This window comes from Triturus cristatus, chromosome 2_1 (assembly GCF_964204655.1).
Source record: "Triturus cristatus chromosome 2_1, aTriCri1.1, whole genome shotgun sequence".
Lineage (NCBI taxonomy): Eukaryota > Metazoa > Chordata > Amphibia > Caudata > Salamandridae > Triturus > Triturus cristatus.
Genome location: NC_140581.1, coordinates 198,815,472 through 198,836,651, shown reverse-complemented (window position 1 = coordinate 198,836,651; position 21,180 = coordinate 198,815,472).

Here is a 21,180-nt window from a genome sequence, read left to right as displayed (position 1 = left end):
CCGCATGATTTCACTGCGTTGCTAAGCGCTGAGTTGTTGATGTGTCTTTCTTCGTTTCCAGGTAACCGGCGGCGAAGTGCAGAAGAGTCAGGAGCAGAGCGCCGTGAAAACCGAAAGAAGATCCAGCCGGACCCTTTAGTGCGTGCGCCCTTGAAGAACAGGAAGCTTACTGTCAGGAATGGAAGAAGGAGCCTGGAGCCGAGACGGAGTCAGGTAAGCAGGAAGCGAAGCAATGAAGACAAGCGGGTGGAGGTTTAAATACTGAAGTGAGGGTGTGCGAAGGTTCGTGAAAAAACGTGCCTTGGGTGTGCCTACGAATTAGCATAAGCATGGAGGGCTTTTCAGTTAGCACGTGCAACGTTGATGTTGGATGAATGCGGATGAATAAACGTGCCTTGGGTGTGCCTACGAATTACCATAAACATGGAGCGCTTTTCCGGTAGCACGTGCACCGTTGATGTCAGATGAATGCGGATGCATACAATACTACGAAAACAATTGGCACGTGCAGCACATGTGTCAAACTTCAGAATACAAGCAAGGTTTGCCAAGATTAAGCAAGAAACAAATATTGATACCTGCATCGGACTGCATTAAACAATGATTTAGAGAAACATAAATAAAAGTACAAGTTGCTCTCTTATTGAACCACAATATTAGTTACTAATTATTGTCAATATTCTTAATGCATAGCAGTTTCAGGTTTTAGGTCAAGTTTTTCGTAACAATTGGGGTCTGAGGACTCACCCCTCTCTGAGCCGCAGGGGAGGCTCTTGAACTGTCATCCTGCGGCCCAGCAGGGGAAGGTGTTGTTTGTGGTGCAGGCCTGTCTCTCAGTACCGCCACTAGCTGGCCCTAGAGGTCTACAATTTGTCCCATGCAGGTGTCCATGGACCTCATCAGCAGGAGGAGCTCTCGGGAATCTTCTTCTGACCGGCCCGTTCATCCCTGGGCCCGTTCATATGCCCCAAGGACTCTGTTTATGTTGTCCATGGCTTCGGTCCCAGGCTCTGGTTGTCTGTGAGTGACCCTTCCCCTCCCACCTGCCCTGCTGCCATGGATCTGTTGCCTCACCACTGTAGGCACCCGCATCCTCTCCCTGCCCTCCTCAGTTGGTGGTGTGGGGTGGTCATCCTCTGTGACAGGGGGAGTGTTGCAGGCAGTACTGGTGGTGGTGGTGGTAGAGTACGCACAGGCCATAACAACAGGGGTCTGCGTAGCTGTTGGTGTTGCTGCAGAAGTGGTGGGGAGGACGATGGGGTCCTGGGACCGGTTGCGCCCTGGCACACCAGATGGGCCAGCTCGAAGCTCCTCGTCCTCTGAATCCCGGGAGTCAACATCCGAGAGTTCATGTTCCAGGGGAGAGACTGGCTCTGCAGGTTGCTGGTGTTGTCCTCTGCAGTCAGTTCTTGGTCACCTGTGGGTCAGATGGGAAATTGTAACTGTAGTGCACCCCGCAAGCTTTGTGTTAGCTGTGTATTATTCACTGTTTGTACACCACACCGTTGACTAATCCTCACATTGTTTGTATGTGCACTACTGTGCCTCTTGAGATGATGTTGAGGGACATGCATTACTTGTCCATGGTGTGAGGTGTCAAAACATACCATGAGCCACATGCATGTTTTGTGATTACAGGGACATGTTGCCATATAGGGACTTGCACAACAAAGATTTTCTGTGATGCCTTGTTTGATTACTCTGCCGTGGCAGACGTGACATCTGGGCATGAACTGGCCATTGTTATCTCATGCATACCTTTATCATGTCATTTGCAAATCTGAATTTGGACCAAAAACCATGCTTTCTTTGTTTTCATGTGTTCCTTGCTGCTCTGGCCACATGGCACTTACACATGGCATACCGTGCTGTGCATGATTGTGCACAGACTTTCTTCAGCATGTTAATTGTTGTGTCACACTTTGGTTGCTGTGACAGTTTAATTTGCTTCGCTGTATGCACACAGTGAGTGGCAATGGTATTGGTGTGTATATTTGTGCGATGAGAGGGCTGATGTCATGTGGCATCATGCTTTTAGAGAGGAATGGCTGGGTGCATGTACTGGCTACTTACCTGTTATGTTTTCACATTTGGGTTGGATTTGTGACACATGTAAATGTAAATGTAAATGTTGTAGACTTGTAAAGCGCACAGCTGCCCCAGCAACGGGGCGTCCCGGCGCTGTAGACCGCTGGGGAACCCGTCCTAGCTATCCCTGTGAGATGGTCCCTTTCTGGGAATCTCCAAGGTGAAACCAGGCATCCCCGGCGTCTGTGGGGGGCCGTTGTAGAGATGAGGCAAGCTTAATGCCCAGAGTTGCCGAGTGTGTTCCTGGTTAGAGTAGGTACCGAGGCGAGAATTATCGAGTCTGTTTTGACCCTGGTCCACGACCCTGCCGCGTCGGGAATTGAACCCTGGTCCCTAGCCGATTCTCTGCTTACGGGTCTGCCGCCTCTAACCAGTGAGCCACACCTCTCCACATCTCTGTGCATGTGTGTGTTGTAGGCTTCCATCCTCTTCAGGGGTGGGACAAGGAAGCATGATATGTCTACCTACCTGTTAGTTTGAATTGGACAGTGCAATGGCTGACACATGCATCTGGGTGGGAGGGAGTGTTCCCTCTTGATGAGCTGGGGAACGTGGGGGCCTGGTGTGAGTTGTCTACCCACCTATTTGTTTGTTTGTAGTGAGACAATGGCTTCCAAATCCTTCTGGGGGAGTGCTCCATCCTTCTCAGGGGTGGGTCAGGGCTCCTGGTGTGAGCTGTTGTGCAGGCCTCCTAACCCCAAACAGCCCTCCCAGGGAATGGGTCTACCTACCTGTTTGTTTGTAGTGAGACAATGGCTTCCAAATGCTTCTGGGGGAGAGTGCTCCATCCTTCTCAGGGGTGGGTCAGGCGGCCTCGTGTGAGTTGTTGTGCAGGCCTCCCATCCCAAACAGCCCTCACAGGGATGAGGTCTACCTACATGTTAGTTTGTTTTTAGTGAGACAATGGCTTCTAAATGCTTCTGGGGGAGTGCTCCATCCTTCTCAGGGGTGGGTCAGGGGGCCTGGTATGAATTGTTGTGCAGGCCTCCCACCCCGAAACAGCCCTCACAGGGATTAGGTCTACCTACCTGTTAGTTTGTTTATAGTGAGACAATGGCTTCCAACTGCTTCGGGGAGGGGGTGCTCCATCCTCCTCAGGTGTGGTACAGGGGGCTTGGTGGGAGTTTTGGTGCAGTCTTCCCACCCACAAACACCCCTCCCTATTAAGATGGCTACCTACCTGTTAGTTTGATGTGAGCAATGCAATCTCTGCCACATGCTTCGGGGGTGCTCCATCCTGCTCAGGTGTGGGACAGGGGGCATGGTGGGAGTTGTAGTGCAGTCTTCCCACCCACAAACACCCCTCCCTGTTAAGATGGCTACCTACCTGTTAGTTTGATGTGAGCAATGCAATCTCTGCAACATGCTGGGGGGTGCTCCATCCTGCTCAGGTGTGGGACAGGGGGCATGGTGGGAGTTGTGTTGCTGGCCTCCCACCCCAAAACAACCCTCCCTGGGAAGATGGCTACCTATCTGTTAGGTGAGTGTGAACCATTCAATGGCTGGCAAATGCTTCTGGGTGGGGGGAGTGCTCCATCCTTCTCAGGGGTGGGACAGGGAGCCTGATGTGAGATGTTGTGTAGGCCTCCCACACCGAAAAAGCCCTCCCAGGGATGAGGTCTACCTACCTGTTAGTTTGTTTGTAGTGAGACAATGGCTTCCAAATGATTCTGGGTGTGGAGTGCTCCATCCTGCTCTGGTGTGGGGCAGGGGTCATGGTGGGAGTTGTAGTGCAGTCTTCCCACCCACAGACACCCTCCCTGTTATGATGACTAACCTACCTGTTAGTTTGATGTGAACAATGCAATCTCTGCCACATGCTTCAGGGGGGGTGCTCCATCCTGCTCAGGTGTGCGACAGGGGACATGGTGGGAGTTGTGTTGCTGGCCTCCCACCCCCAAACAGCCCTCCCTGGGAAGATGGCTACCTATCTGTTAGGTGGAGGTGAACTCTACAATGGCTGACACATGCTTCTGGGTGGGAGGGAGTGATCCATCTTGATAAGCTGGGGAACAAGGGAGCATGGTGGGAGTAGTAGTGCAGGCCTCCCACCCCCAAACAGCACAACCTGGGAAGATGGCTACCTACCTATTAGGTGGAGCTGAACTCTACAATGGCTGACACATGCTTCTGGGTGGGAGGGAGTACTCCATCTTGATAAGCTGGGGAAAAAGGGGGCATGGTGGGAGTAGTAGTGCTGGCTGCCTGTACACATGCAACCCTGGGAATGTTGCAGGCTACCTTTGGGATGATTTAGATGGAGTAGAAGTTACATCTGTGGTACCTGTGTTGGGTACTGTGGTGCATATGAATGTACTTGGGCCTAGGAGATATAGCTTTGTAGTTGTGCAAGAGAGTACATGGCAGTGTAATGGTTTACATGTGTTTGTCCTTACAAGCCTGCCCTCCCCCGGCTATTCCAGTCAGACTCTCTGGATGCAGTATGGCAAGCACCTACTCCTCCCATGCACTGAAAGTTTTGGGTGCAATGGGAGAGCCACCGCCAGTCCTCTGAGCCAGCTCACGGTTCTTGTTCCACTTCTCTTTCACAACCCTCTTCAAGTCATGCCACCGCATCATGATTTCCTTTTTTGTTCGCGGGGTGGTCCCTACTGGATTTACCTTATTGACTATCCTTTCCCACATTTGTGTTCTTGTGGCTAATGGTGTTTGCTGGACCAGGATACCAAACACTTGTGGTTCTACTCTGATTATCTCATCTACCATGACTGCCAACTCACTCTCTGTGAATTTGGGCATTTTCTGTGTTGACATGGTGTGTGATGTGCAAAGGGGTTATAAGTGCAGGGGTGTGAGTGGTGGGGGTGGTGGTGATGTGTATGGTGTGTGATGTGCAAAAGGGCTAGAGGTGCAGGTGTGGAAGTGGTGGTGGTGCTGTGTGTGATGTGAGTAGTGATGGTGTGTTGATTTGCCTCTCCTTTGTGCTCTGGTGTTGGGTCCTTCAGTTGTGGAGTATTGCAAAGGATTGTGGTCAGGGAATGGGCTGGTTTTATACTCAGCTATGTGGGTGTGTCCAAATGGGGTATTGCTGTCAGGTGTGTAGTGTGGGTTGTCCTGGGATTTTTATTTTTGTAGATGGCATGTGGTTGTGTCATTGGGGTGTGTTCGGTGTTTTTGGGTGCATGGCTAGTTTGCTGTGTGCACTTTGTGGCCTTGATGTGAGTTTTTTCTGTTGACTGCCATTTTTGTCACGGAGCGTCCGCAGCTGTGGCTATGCTACAGCTCTTCCGCCGGCTCTCCCATTCATCACTGTTAGCGACCGCGGAGGTCGGTAACAGCGGAACGTACTGCGGTAACATCGGGGATATCCTAATTTTCCGTGCGGTGTCTCCGTTGTCATGACGGTGATTTGGTGATTTTCCACCGTGAATCCAACCTCCGCAGACAGATTTTGGCCTTCTCTGCCCGCTACGTGCATTTTTTCTTTGCCTTGTTCCGCCGCGGTCGGTTTTTTGGGTCAGTTGATCCTAATTGTACCACCGGTTTAGCCACGGTACCGGCGGGCGGTTGTTTTCCGCATCCATGGCAGACAGGGTGGTTTTGCGACCGCCATCCTAATGGGCCCCTAAGGCTGTGGCTAGTGTAGAGATCGATCTGGAACAGGGAAACTAAGGCTCTCAACCGGAAGGGAGATCGTCTCATTGAGAGAAGCCGTACAGATCTCATAATATCTGACCAATGCAAGAACACAAATTCTGCGGCATCTGACTATCTGAGTCACAGTATTCCTAACCCACATCGTAGCCACATAATATATTGACTTAGGGGCTACAGGCAATTTCTTTGCTCTGAGCCTAGCTGCCAAGCTTGGGCTCCCAAAAGTTCCTAAAGAAAAACCTGAGCCTGTACGAGCAGTAGATAGTTCAGAATTGTCTTCTGGACTAGTTTATTTTCAGACAGAGGCTCTCATTAGTGTGCGATAAATGGCATGCTCAATTACTTGTCTTTGATCTAATAGACATTTCCATCTTTGGGGTAATTTTGGGATAACCTTGGCTGGAACACTATAATCCAAAAAACGATTGGGTACACTGCAACGTAACCTTGGACTCACCATTCATCACTACTACCTGCTACCAAGAGTCTCCAGAGGTGGGAATACCTCCGCATTGAACCTTGGTTCAAGGAACAGAAAACCTTACACTACCCAAAGACTACTAGAACATTCAAGATGTATTTGATGCCGTGAGAGCCGCTTAACTGCCCCCACACAGAGCTTTTGATGCTGCATAGATCTCTTCCCGGGAGCAATGCTGCTTTGCAGTAGAGTTTATGCATTGACAGAACCTGAAACTCAATATCTACGCAAATATCTGGATGAACTACTAGATGTAGGTTTTATACGCCACTCCACATTGCCTGTGTCTTCCCCACTATTCTGTGTACCCAAGAAAAATGGGGAGTTCAGGGCTTGTGTGGATATTATAGGGCAGGCTAGAAGGTGACTATCAAGAACCACTCTCCTCTCCTGTTAATTCCGGTACTACTTGATCAGGTCCGAAATTCCACCATTTACACGAAACTAGATTTGCAGGGAGCTTACCACTTAATCCATGTATGAGAATGCGATAAATGGAAAACCACCTTTAGGACTACTTTCAGTCTGTTTGATTCTTTGGGCTACGTAATGCTCCATCAGCATTTTAATATTTTTTTAACAAGGTCTTGAGGTAGTTTTTGGATGTTTGTGCAATCCTCTACATATACGACATTCTGATTTACTCAAACTCAGAACAAGAACATGTACAGCATGTATGCGCCATCTTGCAGCACCTTAGGGAAAATGCTCTTTTTGCTAAATTAGACAAATGTTCCTTCCATGTACAGTCATTAGAGTTTCTGGGTTATCACTTACCTCTGACAGGCATCAGTATGGACCCCAAAAAGATAGGAGCTAATTCCAATTGGCCAACTCCAACAAATGTCAAGGAAATTCAACAGATACCTGGCTTTGTCAATTTCTATTGTCATTTCATCCCTCACTTTTCAGAGATAGTGGTGCCCATAACACAGTTGCTAAAAAAAGGGGCAATCATTTCCGTGGTCTCCAGAAGCCAATCAGGCGTTACAACTGTTAAAAACTAAAGTCACCACTGCATCCACTCTTCAGCATCCCAATCCAGACTGGCCCTATAACATCGAAGCCAATGATTCACAGGTAGTCGTAGGAGAAATTTTATATCAAAAGAACCCAAGAACATGCCACATGAATCCCATAGCCATATCTCAAAAACTTCTAGGAGTCGAGCAAAAGTCTACGGTGGCTGAAAGAGAGCTTCTTGCCATCAAACTGGTGTTCACTGAATGGAGGCATTACCTACAGGGGGCTAAACATACAGTCACAATATTCTCAGATCATACAAATTTACAATTATTCAGCTCCGTTAGGGCTCTCATCCCTGTCAAATGCGATGGCCTTATTTCTTTAGTGGGTTAGATTCCATCAATACCTATTGCCTAGGGACCAAGCAGTTACAGTCTGATATGCTATCTAAATTGGGGTATGCTCACTTTTCCCATTCCACATCACACTCCGAAGAATGGATCAAAACACCTAACCATACTATCACAGACATGCTGTTCCTTCACGCTTAGAAACTGTACATCCCACTATAGAACTAAGACATCAGGTAATAAAATGGAATCCAACACAGCATACGCAGGGCACCCAGCTATAATGAAAACCCTAAGGAATTGTCCAAAAACATTCTGGTGGAACAACATGTGGAAGGATATCCAACAAAACATATCTGGTTGCCCAACTTGTGCATGAAACAAAAACACTCACACTGTGCCTGCAGGTTTAATATAGCCTCTGCCTGTACCCCCAGTTCCTTAGCACACCTTTATTCTGGATTTTATTACTAACCTTCTAGCAAGCAATACCTTCACTACCATTTAGTAGCTGTTGACATCTTATCAAACAAGCATTTGCAATGCAAATTGGTCTCGCATTTGTGAGAGTTAGAGTTATTGGGATTATTAATGACAATGTTTTTTACCTAAGTGTTTTGAATTGGAGTGGATGTATGTGGTGTGTAGTGGAATTATGTGTATTGGAATTATTAGTTGTGAAATTGTATGTGGTGGAATTGTGTTGTATGGAGTTGTTTTGTGTAGTGGAATTATGTGGCATGGTGTGCAGTGGAATTATGTGAATAGTAATTATGTGGTATTGAGTGTAGTGAAATTATGTGGAGTGTGATTGTGTGTTATGGAGTGTACTTATGTGGAATTGTATTTTGTGTTGTGGAGTGATATGTAGTGAAGTTTAATTAAGTGGTGTGCTGTTGAATTTTGTGTCATGATATGGAATTTTGTGGTGTGGATTGGATGTATGTGGTGTGTTGAGTAGTTTTGTTGCAGAGTTGAATTTCATGGCCTTGTCTTGGATAATGTGGTGTGGCTTGTCAATGTGTGGAGTTGAATAGTGTGTATGGAACTGTGTAGATAACGAATAATATGTTGTCAAAAGCAGCACACTATAGAAGCAACCACGTTAAAATATCATGCCAGATGACCCATGCCAAACAGAAAGTATTGAACAACACATGCACACGATAGCACACATACATCGGATAGAACTCCTCTACTATAACCCTTGCACACTGATCCTCAATGTATTGGTGTGTGCATAACAGAACTATGCAGCAACCGTTAGTCCAAGCAGCACAGAATACTGCTGCAAAACATATTGCAGACAGCTTAGAGCCATGTGGCGTGCAGAGCTTGAAAACCAAAAGAAGGAAATGAGCAGTAACATAACATAATCCAATGTATTTCATTCTGAAGATGAAACATGTTGCTGTTTCCAGAACTTGAATTGTAAATATAGAAGTGTAGTTATGCACTATTCAGAATACCTGTTTGTTCCTGAGAAGTGCAAGTAAGCTCCTATTAAATGTATTGCAGCAGTACTAAGAAGTGGTACTATACATGGCAGTATTGGACAAAGGATGGTGTGAGTTTTTTGTGTGTGAGGTGGGCAGCTGGGAGAGGAGGGGCATTTGTTAATAAGGGAGAGGGTGCTGAGCAGTGCCTTTATCTACTTGCACTAAGACAGCTGTGGGTTTTATGTAGCGCCACGTGTGTTGAGCTCCCAAGCCAAGTGAATCTTACAGCGCAGGTCACACGCTCCATGCATGTTGATGGGATTGTGAAAGCAGGCCAGGTACATTTATCTGTAAGCTGTTCACTTAGTGCGAGGCAAACAAGAGCGGCACTACTCAAGAGTGTAAATATGGCACTGATAAGGGCTGGGCTTGTCTATTTTTCCAGAGATATCCAGAGCTGTCCTAATAATCCTGTCTGCTGGCTGTGATGGAAGATGGTGCATGGCAGCAGGGGTCCGTGTGGCATAGTCCTGCACTTTTATCCAAGAAATACTGCCAGTTTCATGTGCACATACAATTTGTAGAGTGTGGCAGACTTCGGCCCACCCAGATATTAACACAAATTATGGCATGTTTTTGGACAACTGTGACTGAATGGACTGACACAAAAATGATTTTTTTAAATATTTTTTACATTGTCTTATAGAACAGACTAACCCACAAGATAGCTTATACTTGTATGATGCTCCTGCAAAAATGTTTCCTTACATTACAACATTAATGTTATGTTGTCTATGAATAATGAACATCCTTTTGCTAGAAAAACAGATTAAACGTATTTTAGCTGGAAAAAAGGACTTGAAGCTTAAGAAAATGTCTGTACAACGTCCTCTTTCTAGGTAGATTAAGTCCGTTGGAACACTGAATGGGAACCTGGATGGTACTTTAAGAACTATGATGTACCGGCATGAAACTCACAAAAATGGTTGTCTCAGGGTCCACCAGAACAGTGCTTTAAACAGGAAGAGACAGAATTTCATTTTGATTTGCTAGTTAGATCTTCTTTTTTGTCCCAATAACAGGCCGCCAGGCACTCATGTGATACCTAGAATGAGCTTCAGGCTGGTAGAAGGCCATCAAGCCGACTGTCCGCTGAGACCAAGTAGACACGTATTGTGAAACGGATGTTTGTTTCAGGGATGTGGTGGATCATCAGCAGGGACAAAAGAGATATTCTAGCCTTTAGTATAAGGCTGATCCTGTAAACTAATGCTTTTGAGTTAATCACTGAACAGACATGAACTAGATGACAGATGTAATATCCAGGTGAAAGGGTGTCCAGAACCGGCATTGTTTTGTGTAATAGAAAACTGCATTGTTTGTCAGCTATCTTGGTAGCAATGTTTTAGGACCTCGTAGGGCTGATGGGCACTGGCAAACTAGCCAGTGCTTTGGAAATGGCACTTAGAATGGCATGATGGAAGGGCCCTGCATAGCAGTGTGATTGTGGAAAGATCTTGTACAAGAGCGTGCTAAGTTTTTCCCCTTGTGAACTTTTCTACAAACTATGGAAAACTTACAAAGGTTGTGATGTATTTATTTAGTTTTATTTTGAAAGTTTTATTTTATATAGCGCGAACATGACCACCGAGGGTATCAGAGCGCTTTACAGTTTATACATCAGGAAGAGTACAAGCAGACAGAGCAGCATCAACAATAACGACAGATTAACAGTCTAAAAATTGTCCGAGCATTCTTCTGAGCCCGGCAGCAGGGCCACAAATCGACGTCTCTGGCCCCCGAAACAGATGGAGAGGCCAGACTAAGGCAAAAATGTCTTCATTAGGAGCTCTTTGACTTCTTTTTTGAAGAAGGCCGTGGAGGAGTTCACCCTGACTTCGGGGGGACGTAGTATTGAGTACTTTGAGCTATCCAAATTAAGCCCCGCCAGTTGTTTCCTAGTAGCCTCCAACTGTGGCCAGACCCTAGGTGCCCCGGTGCGATGGTATATGTGTTCAAGTTCCTGCACTTGCTGTTGCAGTTGTGTGTGCTTCTCTTGCCTGACTTTGTTGTCCGCCGCTGAAATGGTGATAAATTCCCCCTGGTTACCGCGTTCATTGCATCCCAGACCATAGCAATCAGTGTCTCAGTGGTGTCATTGGCCTCTAAATAGTCTCTGACCGCCGTCTTTGTTTAGCTATCTCCGGTCTGCAGAGTAGGGCGTCCTGTAACTGCCATGAGCGGGACACCTGGCTATGTGGTGGGATGGCATGGTCCAACAGGACCACCGAGTGATCATATAGAGAGCCGGGTTGTATCGCTATAGAGAGTGTCACTGCCCGCACCTCCCTTGAATCTGGGTGAGAAGCCCACCATAGATCTTTCAGACCGATCTCCTGAAGCCATAGGCCTCCCGTGACCCTGCCTCTGAGTCAATCAATATTGCTCGTAATGGAACACCAGGGTTAAGTGCCCCCCAGAACTACCCATCTGTCCTGTGTGGACATGACCTCTACCACTGCTCCCCGTAAAAACTGCTCCTTCCCCTCGTTGAGAGCAGAGATAGACCCTATGATTATGGAGAGATAGGATTAATATGTACATATTATGGGGAACATTTTGGCACTTTTGGTGTAATGCAATATTTCACTTTCAGTGGGACATGCCTTTCAAAGAATAGCTTTGGAAAGAAAACTGTTCTGCAATAAATGTTTTCCCAGAATTAATAAACTGTGCAACCCTAATGGAATGCAAAGTGTGAAAATTCCACTGGCAAAATGTATTTTGTTGACCTTTGGTCTTGTATTGGAAATGTGCAATCACTACCAGAATTTTCAAATATGTGTTTTCCATTTATAAAGTGCTCAGTAGCACATTTTTCGGGAGTGGTTCTAAAACAAGAAACAGGGTAAACGTTCTAAATGTGACTTTGGTCTAATTTTCACATAATGAGCACAAGAATGGATGAATCCTACCTTTATTTTATTTGCTACGATTTAACTTTTTCATTACAATAGTTTTGAAATTGTAACTTGAATTATACCAAAGGGTGTACTACCGGGTTTTACAGCACTTATGATATCATGACAGCACTGGCTATCTGCCTTTCTTTATGGTTTAAACACTACCAGTGCTATTACAAAAGTTGTGTAAATCAGCGCATTTTAGCTCCAATTCTGATTGGCTTAAAAATCGCCCAACTATTTACCTCACGAGGAAAAATTATGGACTGACAAAGCAGTACAAGGGCATACAAATGGCATGTGTGCTATTCACATGGTGTTGACTATGAAACTGAATGTTATTTAAATACACTGTATGAATACTTCTCTCTTGTGTCTATTTATGTTGCCCAATACTGTAGCACTGTGTATACATAGTTGAGATTAATGGTAATGTGTTGGAAACCTGTAGTGCCGACTGCAAACTAAAGTGTTCCAAGGCAATGCAGCAGATGCCAACACTCTGTCGGAAAAGCTAAGTTTGCCACCTGGCCGGTTTACTACCGGCTACACAGGTAGTCCCGGCCATCATCAAAATAAGCAGAATTACCTAAATCCTGTTTTTTCCCTCCTTATCTGAACAAACTTTAAGCAGCAAATATAAATAGAAAGCCCTTCCCAATGTGTTATGGAGATGCGCTAATGGCCCCTGATTGATAATTAAAAGAAACCAAGGAACAAAACTCAAGTTATAAATGAATACATACGATTTTGATGAAAGCCCTATGTAGTATGTCCGGGCCTCTTCAGACAACGACCGGCCAGCATTTTTTCTTTTCGAAAGACAGGAAACATGGGAACAGCAAGGAGTCAGTCCTTCTAGAACAGATGGGCTTTAATTCCTGACAATTGCTCATTAGTGAATGATGTTGAAGGAGGACTAGTAGCAGGAAATTCTAAAACCGTGGTTCAGAGACAGAAACACATCTATCTTCTCTGGCACATGCAAAATTAAATGATCCGCAGAAACACCCAAGTAGGTGTTTAGTGCCAGATAGTCCTAAAGCAGGCTGCGACTAATTCACAAAGGCATTTCAATGTCAGAGAGATAGTTTAGATTTAACTGACGAACAATGTGGGAGACAACTGATCGGTCTAAGGAAGGTGTGAACAAGTATGCATTTCTTACACCAGAATTCAGACTGCCAGTAGTATGCTTTTCAATATACAAACCTCCAAATTAATTCCTCTCTAAGAGCAAAGCTTCGTAGAATTTTAAGTAGAGTAAAGAAAGTAATTTAAATCCAATGACCCAGTAAAGTTGTGGCAGGGCAGGCTTATTAAAATTGAAAAAATGTTTTAGCAGGAGTGGGTTAAAGCCGATGATGTTTATTTAAATCATTTATACGTCTACTTACCCCTCATACCACTGTCCACTTTTTGTTTAAATACATCATATCCATCGTAGACAACGACCTTGGTAATACTACACAAACAGCAAATGACTCGCCCATTAATGCAATAATGACTGTGATATTTTATTGCCGGTAATCCACGGGCGGCTCGATTGTCAGCATCTTGCACACTCGGTGAAGCTGCTCGTGGCGACTTCCTACTTAATTCATGCATTCTGAATGGCAGATTCCTGGGCGGTGTCAAGTTCTCTGCTGTTATGGCAACTAACGGAGAGGCATTTTCATGAATCATTTAGAGCACATGAAGTCTCTGCCAGTCTGATTGCGGCATATAGAGTAACCTCCTAGCGCCGCTTGGGACTCCGTTGAGTTGAATTAAACAGGCATTTGCATTGCAATAGTACTCGCATTAATGTGAGACCTATTGCATTGTAAACGGGAGTGCGGGTGTGCAAGAGTGCAGTTGGGGGTCTAAGAAGTCACGGACTGCAGGGGGGGCACAAGAAGAAAATAGTGTTTGAAGTAAAGGGGTCAGTAGCCATGGAATGATATTAATGACGACATGACCGTCATGAGGCTGGACTAACAGGCCTAAAACCAATCGGAAGGCAGCATTTAGGACCTAAACCAATGAAAAAGATGGCAGAGAGTTGGCGGAGCTACCACGAAGCTTCCACGCCATCTTGAATAGTGCATGCCTAGCAAAGCGAGCAGTGCATGCGCGCTGCCACTATAGGCTTGACCTAAAAAGGCACATTTCAACCCCCTCAAAAAGAAACTCAGCGCCGCAGAATTAAGTCAAATATTCATTGATCATATCGTAAGACTGCATGGTCTACTGACTAAAATCACCTCAGATCGCAGAGTCAGTTTACATCTAATGTTTGGAGAACACTCTGTGATAAGTTAGAAATAGAGGTAGCCTTGTCATCTGCTTTCCACCCACACACCAATGGGCAAACTGAATGGGTCAACCAATCCCTAGAAACTATACTAGGATGCTTACCATCCACGTACGCAGGACACTGGGATCAGGTCTTACCATTAGCTGAATTCACTTATAATAACAGCACCCACTCAGCCACTTACTACACATCCTTCTTCTTCATGTCAACTCAGGACAACATACTTGGGCCCTTCCCATTGATATATTAGGAGTTTCTACGATACTACCTTCAGTCTGAGAAAGTCTTGAACAACTGCATGAGATTCAAAAACATGCCAGGACAAGTTTAGCAAAAGCCAAATTTGTCATGAAGGCACAAGCTTACACGCATAGAAACCCAGCACATATATACAAGGAAGGAGACAGAGTATGGTTTTTAACACAACATCTACAACTAGAAGGCACAAGGAAACTACGGCCACAGTTTATAGGTCCTTGTGACATTATCTAGATAATTAATCCAGTCACTGTAAAGCTATGGCTTCCCCCTGAATACACTATACACCCAGTGTTTCACATTTCACTGATCAAGCCATACCACTCCACCTCCATACATTCTGATTAATGGGCAACAAGAGTATGAAGTTCACCGTATCCTGAACTCCAGGGAAAACTATATGACCTTACCTTATAGATTGGAAAGGTTGTGACCATTCAGAGCATTCCTGGGAACCGGCCTCCTTGGTTCTTTCCCCCCATCTGGTGAGACAATTTCATGCCCTCCACCCCACCAAACCACGACCTGTAATGTAAGACTGTCTTTTGGAGAAGAGACTGTTAGGATTTCTGCTACAGCTCACCTCTCTTGACTATCACAGTATACCGGCATGACTCATATAATTCTTCCCAACACTTATGAATGAACAAGTGTCTTGTGCCCTGACTTTTGACCATATTATATGCTGTTGGTAATAGCTAGCTGCAGGTGGTGTTTCCCGGTTTGTTTGAAAAGGCTTAATAGCATTTACAAATATTTTACCATGCATTTGCAAGGTCAGGTTTCAGGCGCCATGGAAACATTCAGAAAATCCACCAGAATAAGCATCAAGCAACCAGCATAGATGACCTCAGCGTGAACCTTCTAGAAGACAGCCTCATCAAATTAATCACCTGCACCTTTTTTTGCTATAAGCAATTAGAACATGACCTTTATGAACATTCTAAAGCACCTTCTAGAAGGCAGCCTCATCAAGTTAATTATCTGTACCTGTTCCTTGTTACAAGCAATTAGAATGTGACCTTTATGAAGGTTCTAAAGCAGTCTTATTTAAAGACGGTCCCCACTCCACCCTTTTGCTTAGCCTCTTTGCCTGCCACTTACCCGTTTCCTGACTTCCAGTGCTCTGTCTTCCAGCTCCCTGGATCCTCCCACTTTGACCTCACCCCAAAGAACGCCCTGCATTAGTCTCGTACTTATATGGAAAAAAGAACAAGAAGAAAAGGAGAGACACATCAAAATAATTGATTTTACTGTTGGCAGGGCTTTGCCAGAGAGGACTTGGTTAAAGCTAACCCCGTCCACATTTGCTTGTGGGTTTGATGCTGAAATTATACTTGCTACAGTTTCAAGATCTTTGATGAAGGGGTCTCTAAGGACAATCTAAATGAAAACAAAACAACAACAACAATAAATGTAGGCTGAGAATTGAAAAGATTTAGTGAGTTGATACCTTAAGAGCTAGAGTTAATACTAGACTAAAGCCTTATTATTTGTTTGTTTATAGGTACCATATCTGCCTGTACCATTCATCAGACTGGTGTGAATGCCTGCTGCAGTGTTGCTGTTGAGTAGGTTAGCCACTAAATCTTTGACTCTACATGCTCTCCCCATCCCAACCCCCTTCCTCCTGTAAACCGAAGGCAAGTCTCTGGAAGACTCAGGAACTAGAGTTGCTGCCCCATTGAAATCATCTGGGATCCAGGTAGGTGGCTTATGACAGATCCCTTTCAGCCCAGTCCTGTCTGCCAGGCTAACCCTGGGTGGTAAATCAGTGTGTTGCGTGAGGATGGGACACAGCGTATTCAGATGTAAGTGTGAATCACCTCTCCCCTTTCCTGCCAAGGGAGCCTATCAGAATGCAAATGAGTGCTCAGAATACAGATGAGCCTCACCTTCCTGCGCTTGTGGCTGTCTAGAATGAGTGTACCCACCCCATATGTGAATTGGATACAGGCTGTGTGGCAGAAAGAGAAGTAAGTACAGAGAATTGGATTCATATGTGGTGTCTTTTGCTTTCTCGCCCTCAGTGCACCAGGTATGCCCAGACGGGGGTCCCGAGCTCACTGTGCCACTGGATTCAAGCTAGCCTGGCTGATGAGGGGTGATGCCTCAAAACCGGTCCCAGGATGCTTGTTTCCGGTCCAGGGAGGACCAGACTTGACAGTTCGGGCTGGGCAGTTCCAATGAGGCACAGGGTCAAGACTGTTTTGCATATGGCTGAGTCTAAACTGGGGTGGCATGGTGAGCAAAAGAATGATGGATTCAACCCAGATCGTTTGAAAGGGGGTGAATGTTTGATTTGCTTTGCATTCCGTCCATCATCTGTGTGTCTTTCACTTTCTACAAGTGGCACTACCAGGACATGCAAAACATACATGTTCTTGTCCTACCTTTTACTTACATAGTACCCTTCTCTTGTGGTTATTTAGGGCTGACGTGTGTGTAATAAAAGGGGAATTTAAGACATGGCAAATAGTTTTAAATGCCAAGTCGAAGTGGCAGTAAACTGCACACACACAGGCACTGCAGTGGCAGGCCTGAGACAGGTTTGAAAGTCTACTTATGTGGGTGGTGCAATAAGTGCCGCAGGCCCGCTAGTAGCATTTGAAGGTTAGCCCCTTGGTATATCATATACTACTTTACAAGCCACTTACCAATACAACAAATATGCCAATCAGGTATGCACCAATGTCATCATGTTTAAGGGAGAAGCACATGCACTTAAGCACTGGTTAGCAGTGGTAAAGTGCCCAGAGTAGTAAGGCCAACAAAATCAAAATCAGCAAAAAGGTGAGGAAAAAGGCAAACACCACCTTTAGGATGCCTGGTGTAACAATAGTTTTTGCACTTGTAGGATCGCCTCCAGTACAAGGATTATTCCTTACAGATTGTACACACCCATGCACTATGGTGCAATGGTATTGGCATTAGCAGATGATAGCCTAAAATGTACCAGTAAAGGGAGTGAGAGAACGAGCAACATATCTTAGAAGATATGGTGCTGTTGTGCTCCCTCCCTTTCACACAATGCATGAATGTTTTGTGAAACTAGTCCAAAGTTTGTGAGTCACAATTTGTCCTAACGGGCAAGTGAATTTGACAAGGGTTGGACAGGCCCATAGGGTAATCAGGCAGTGCCTGACAGGCTGGTCTGACAGATCAGTTTGTGGGGCATTTTGTAGCAGTTTGTGGGCTTGTTTTATGGCCAAGTTTAGTGTTGAGTTCCCTAATACTATCAGAAATAGTGCCTGCAGTAAATACGAAGACATACAATCTCGTATACCTTGCAAACTCCCCATGCAGCATACCTTTACAATTTCAAAACTGGGCTAATTTGCAAATGTGGGGCACTTTTTTAGCTACGTGGTTTTCTAATGGTGACCACTGGTATGCCCAGGCTGTGTTTTTGTCACAGTCTGACTCTGAATCTGACCAGTTATAAATGATTTCTACTAGACCCAGTTACTGACATTTAGACTTTCAAACACCTGTTGAAACCGTACTGAGAAAATTACAGTTGATCCCTTGTGCAAAATGGACCTGATTATCAAGAAATTAGTAGAAATCAGTGTCAGCCCTGGCAAAAATGTTCAAACCAACCCCACACTGCAGGCACGTTGACTACAATAGGGCTCTGGGAAATGGTCGGGCCTCAGCAGTCCATTCAGCTCTGAAAGCAGCCCACTGTCTTTTCCATGCAATTTTTTATTAAAGAACCATATTTTTCCCAGCTTTCCTATTCAAGGACTAAGCATTCTTATTTCACAACTCTATCCAACAGAATCCACTTGAAACTGGTGATTCAGAAATTCTGCCAGAGGTCATTCAGTTCTGTCCAAACAGCTTTTTTGCCATAAAATATCCATTGGAAACCAAATGCATCAGGAGAAATTGAATTTTCATGAAGGATGACCACGTATGCAACCTGTACCTTAATGTGTACTACAGCTTGTTGTACAGCCTCACTTCACTTGGTATATAGGGCCTTTTATATATATGAAGCTCTCCACTGCCAGCCAAGGTAATGCCCACCCTTTATAAATACTTTAAATAAAATAATTATAATACATGGAATTCTGCAATCCCTGTATAAATGCCTGTCTCTAATTTCTTTATAATTGGCAACTTCTGACACACTCAGCCGCTGATTATAAAGAAAAGACGTCAGAAGTCAGCCGTAACAACTTATAACAGCTGAGTTCTGACATCATAATGCCTGCTGCCAGAGCCAACACCGAGCTGAAAACAATGAACATGAAACATTGCTTTTCTTTCTTCAGCTCTGTTTTGTTTTTTACCTCTGGAATCAAATCTAAATGTTCTTTCATCAGGGCCACTAAAGAAGCAAAGGCTCCCTCTGCCAGGTATGCTCTGAGCTCCTTTCCTGGACTTGCAGAGTACTATGCTAGGTTTGCTCCTGGCTGTGCACAAGCAGTAGAACCTCTGAGAACATTGCTAAGGAAAGGTGAAAAATTCATTTGGTCGGCAGACAGTTAGACTACTTTCAAAGAAGTCACGATTCTCATTGAGAGGGCTCCTGTGTTGAGTGCTTTTCAAGAAGGTCTATCTTTAATCATCTCCGTAGATGCTAGCAAGAAAGGTTTGGTAGCAGTTTTGAGTGAGAAAGTGTCTGGAAAGGAGCATACTGTGGCCTTTGCATCTACATCGCTCAAACAGTATGAGAAATAATACACGATTAAGCATGAGGCCCTGGCCTGTCTTTGGCCCATCCACAAGTTCAAGATGCATGTGTGGGGCTATAAGTTTGAGTTGAAAATGGATCACAAGGCTTTGGTTCATATTTTCACAGGTTCCAAACTGACCAGGCTGGTTTCCAAGCTTCAAGAATTTCTGTTTGAAAGTTCCAAGAGGCAAAACGTTCATGCAGACTACCATTCACGCATGACAATTGAGGATTTGAGTGATGAATGTAATTTGGATGTAGTGTCAGTTGTTCCAAGGGTGGCAAGAGAAGAGATATCTAGTTGGGAAATTGAGGGTATTTGCTCAGGTGGCTGATGAACTATCCCTGGTGAATGGTCTACGTTTGAGGGGAGACTTGTTTGTGGCTCCCACCAAACTGCGTAATGCCATCATTACACAAGCACGTCAAGGTCACCTGGGTGCAACCAAAACAATCATACGTGTTGACAGTATTACTGGTGGCCAGGTATCGATGCACAGTTTAGATTTCTGATTGACAAGTGTCCAGAATGCTTGTTATCAGACAAACACTATAGGGTGCACAAGATTCCATTACATCCTGTGTCATAGCAAGATGCAGCATGGGAGAAATTGGGTCTGGATTACTCAGGGCCATACATCTTGCTACCTGACACCTTGAGAGATTTGATTTCAGTCATAGATTACTATTCAAAGTGGATGTACTTGGCAGTTCGGGCTCGACTGTTCCCATGAGGCACAGGGTCTAGACTGATTTGCATGTAGCTGGGTCTGAACTGAGGTGGCGAAGTGAGCTAAAGAATGATGCTGGATTAAACCCAGATCTGTGACTGGGGTGATTGTCTGAAAAGTTTCAGCTCTCTGTCCATCATCTCCTTGTGCTTACTTTGTTCACCCTAAGTTGGCAGGGTATGCTCTGACTTGGGTCCCTTGCTCACTTTGCCACTGGATTCAAGCTAGCCTGGCTGATGAAGGGTGTTACCCAGAAACCGGTCCAGGGATGCTTGTTTCCGGTTCATGGAAGACTTGGCTTGGCAGTTCGGGCTGCATTGTTCCCATGAGGCACAGGGTCTAGACTGATTTGCATATAGCCGGGTCTGAACTGAGGTGGCGAAGTGAGCTAAAGAATGATGATGGATTAAACCCAGATCTGTGACTGGGGTGAGTGTCTGAAAAGTTTCACCACTCCATCCATCATCTCCTTGTGTTTACTTTGTTCACCCTAAGTTGGCAGGGTATGCCCTGACTTGGGTCCCTTGATCACTTTGCCAGTGAATTCAAGCTAACCTGGCTGATGAAGAATGTTGCCAGCAACCAGTCCCAGGATGCCTGCTTCCGGTCCAGGGAAGTCCTGGCTTTGCAGTTCAGGCTGGACTGTTCCCATGAGGCACAGGGTCTATACTGATTTGCATATAGCTGGGTCTGAACGGAGGTTGTGTAGTGAGCTAAAGAGTGATGATGGATTCAACCCAGATCTGTGACTGGGGGTGAGTGTCTGAAAAGATTCAGCGCTCCATCCATCGTCTCCTTGAGTTTACTTTGTTCGCCCTAAGTTGGCAGGTTATGCCCTGACTTGGGTCCCTTGATAATTTTGCCACTGGATTCAAGCTAACCTGGCTGATGAAGGGTGTTACACAGAAACCGGTCCCAGGATGCTTGTTTCCGGTTCAGGGAAGACCTGGCTGGCCAGTTCGGGCTGGACTGTTTCCATGAAGCACAGGGTCAAGACTGATTTGCATATAGCTGGTCTGAACTGAGGTGGCAAATTGAGCTAAAGAATGATGATGGATTCAACCCAGATCTGTGAATGGGGTTGAGTGTCTGAAAAGTTCCAGCGCTCCGTCCATCATCTACTTGTGTTTACTTTGTTTGCCCTAAGTTGGCAGAGTATGCCCAGATGTGGGTCCCTTGCTCACTTTGCCAATGGATTCAAACTAGCCTGGCTGATTAAGGGTGTTACCCAGAAAACGGTCCCAGGATGCTTGTTTCCTGTTCAGGTAAGACCTGGCTTGGCAGTTTGGGCTGTACTGTT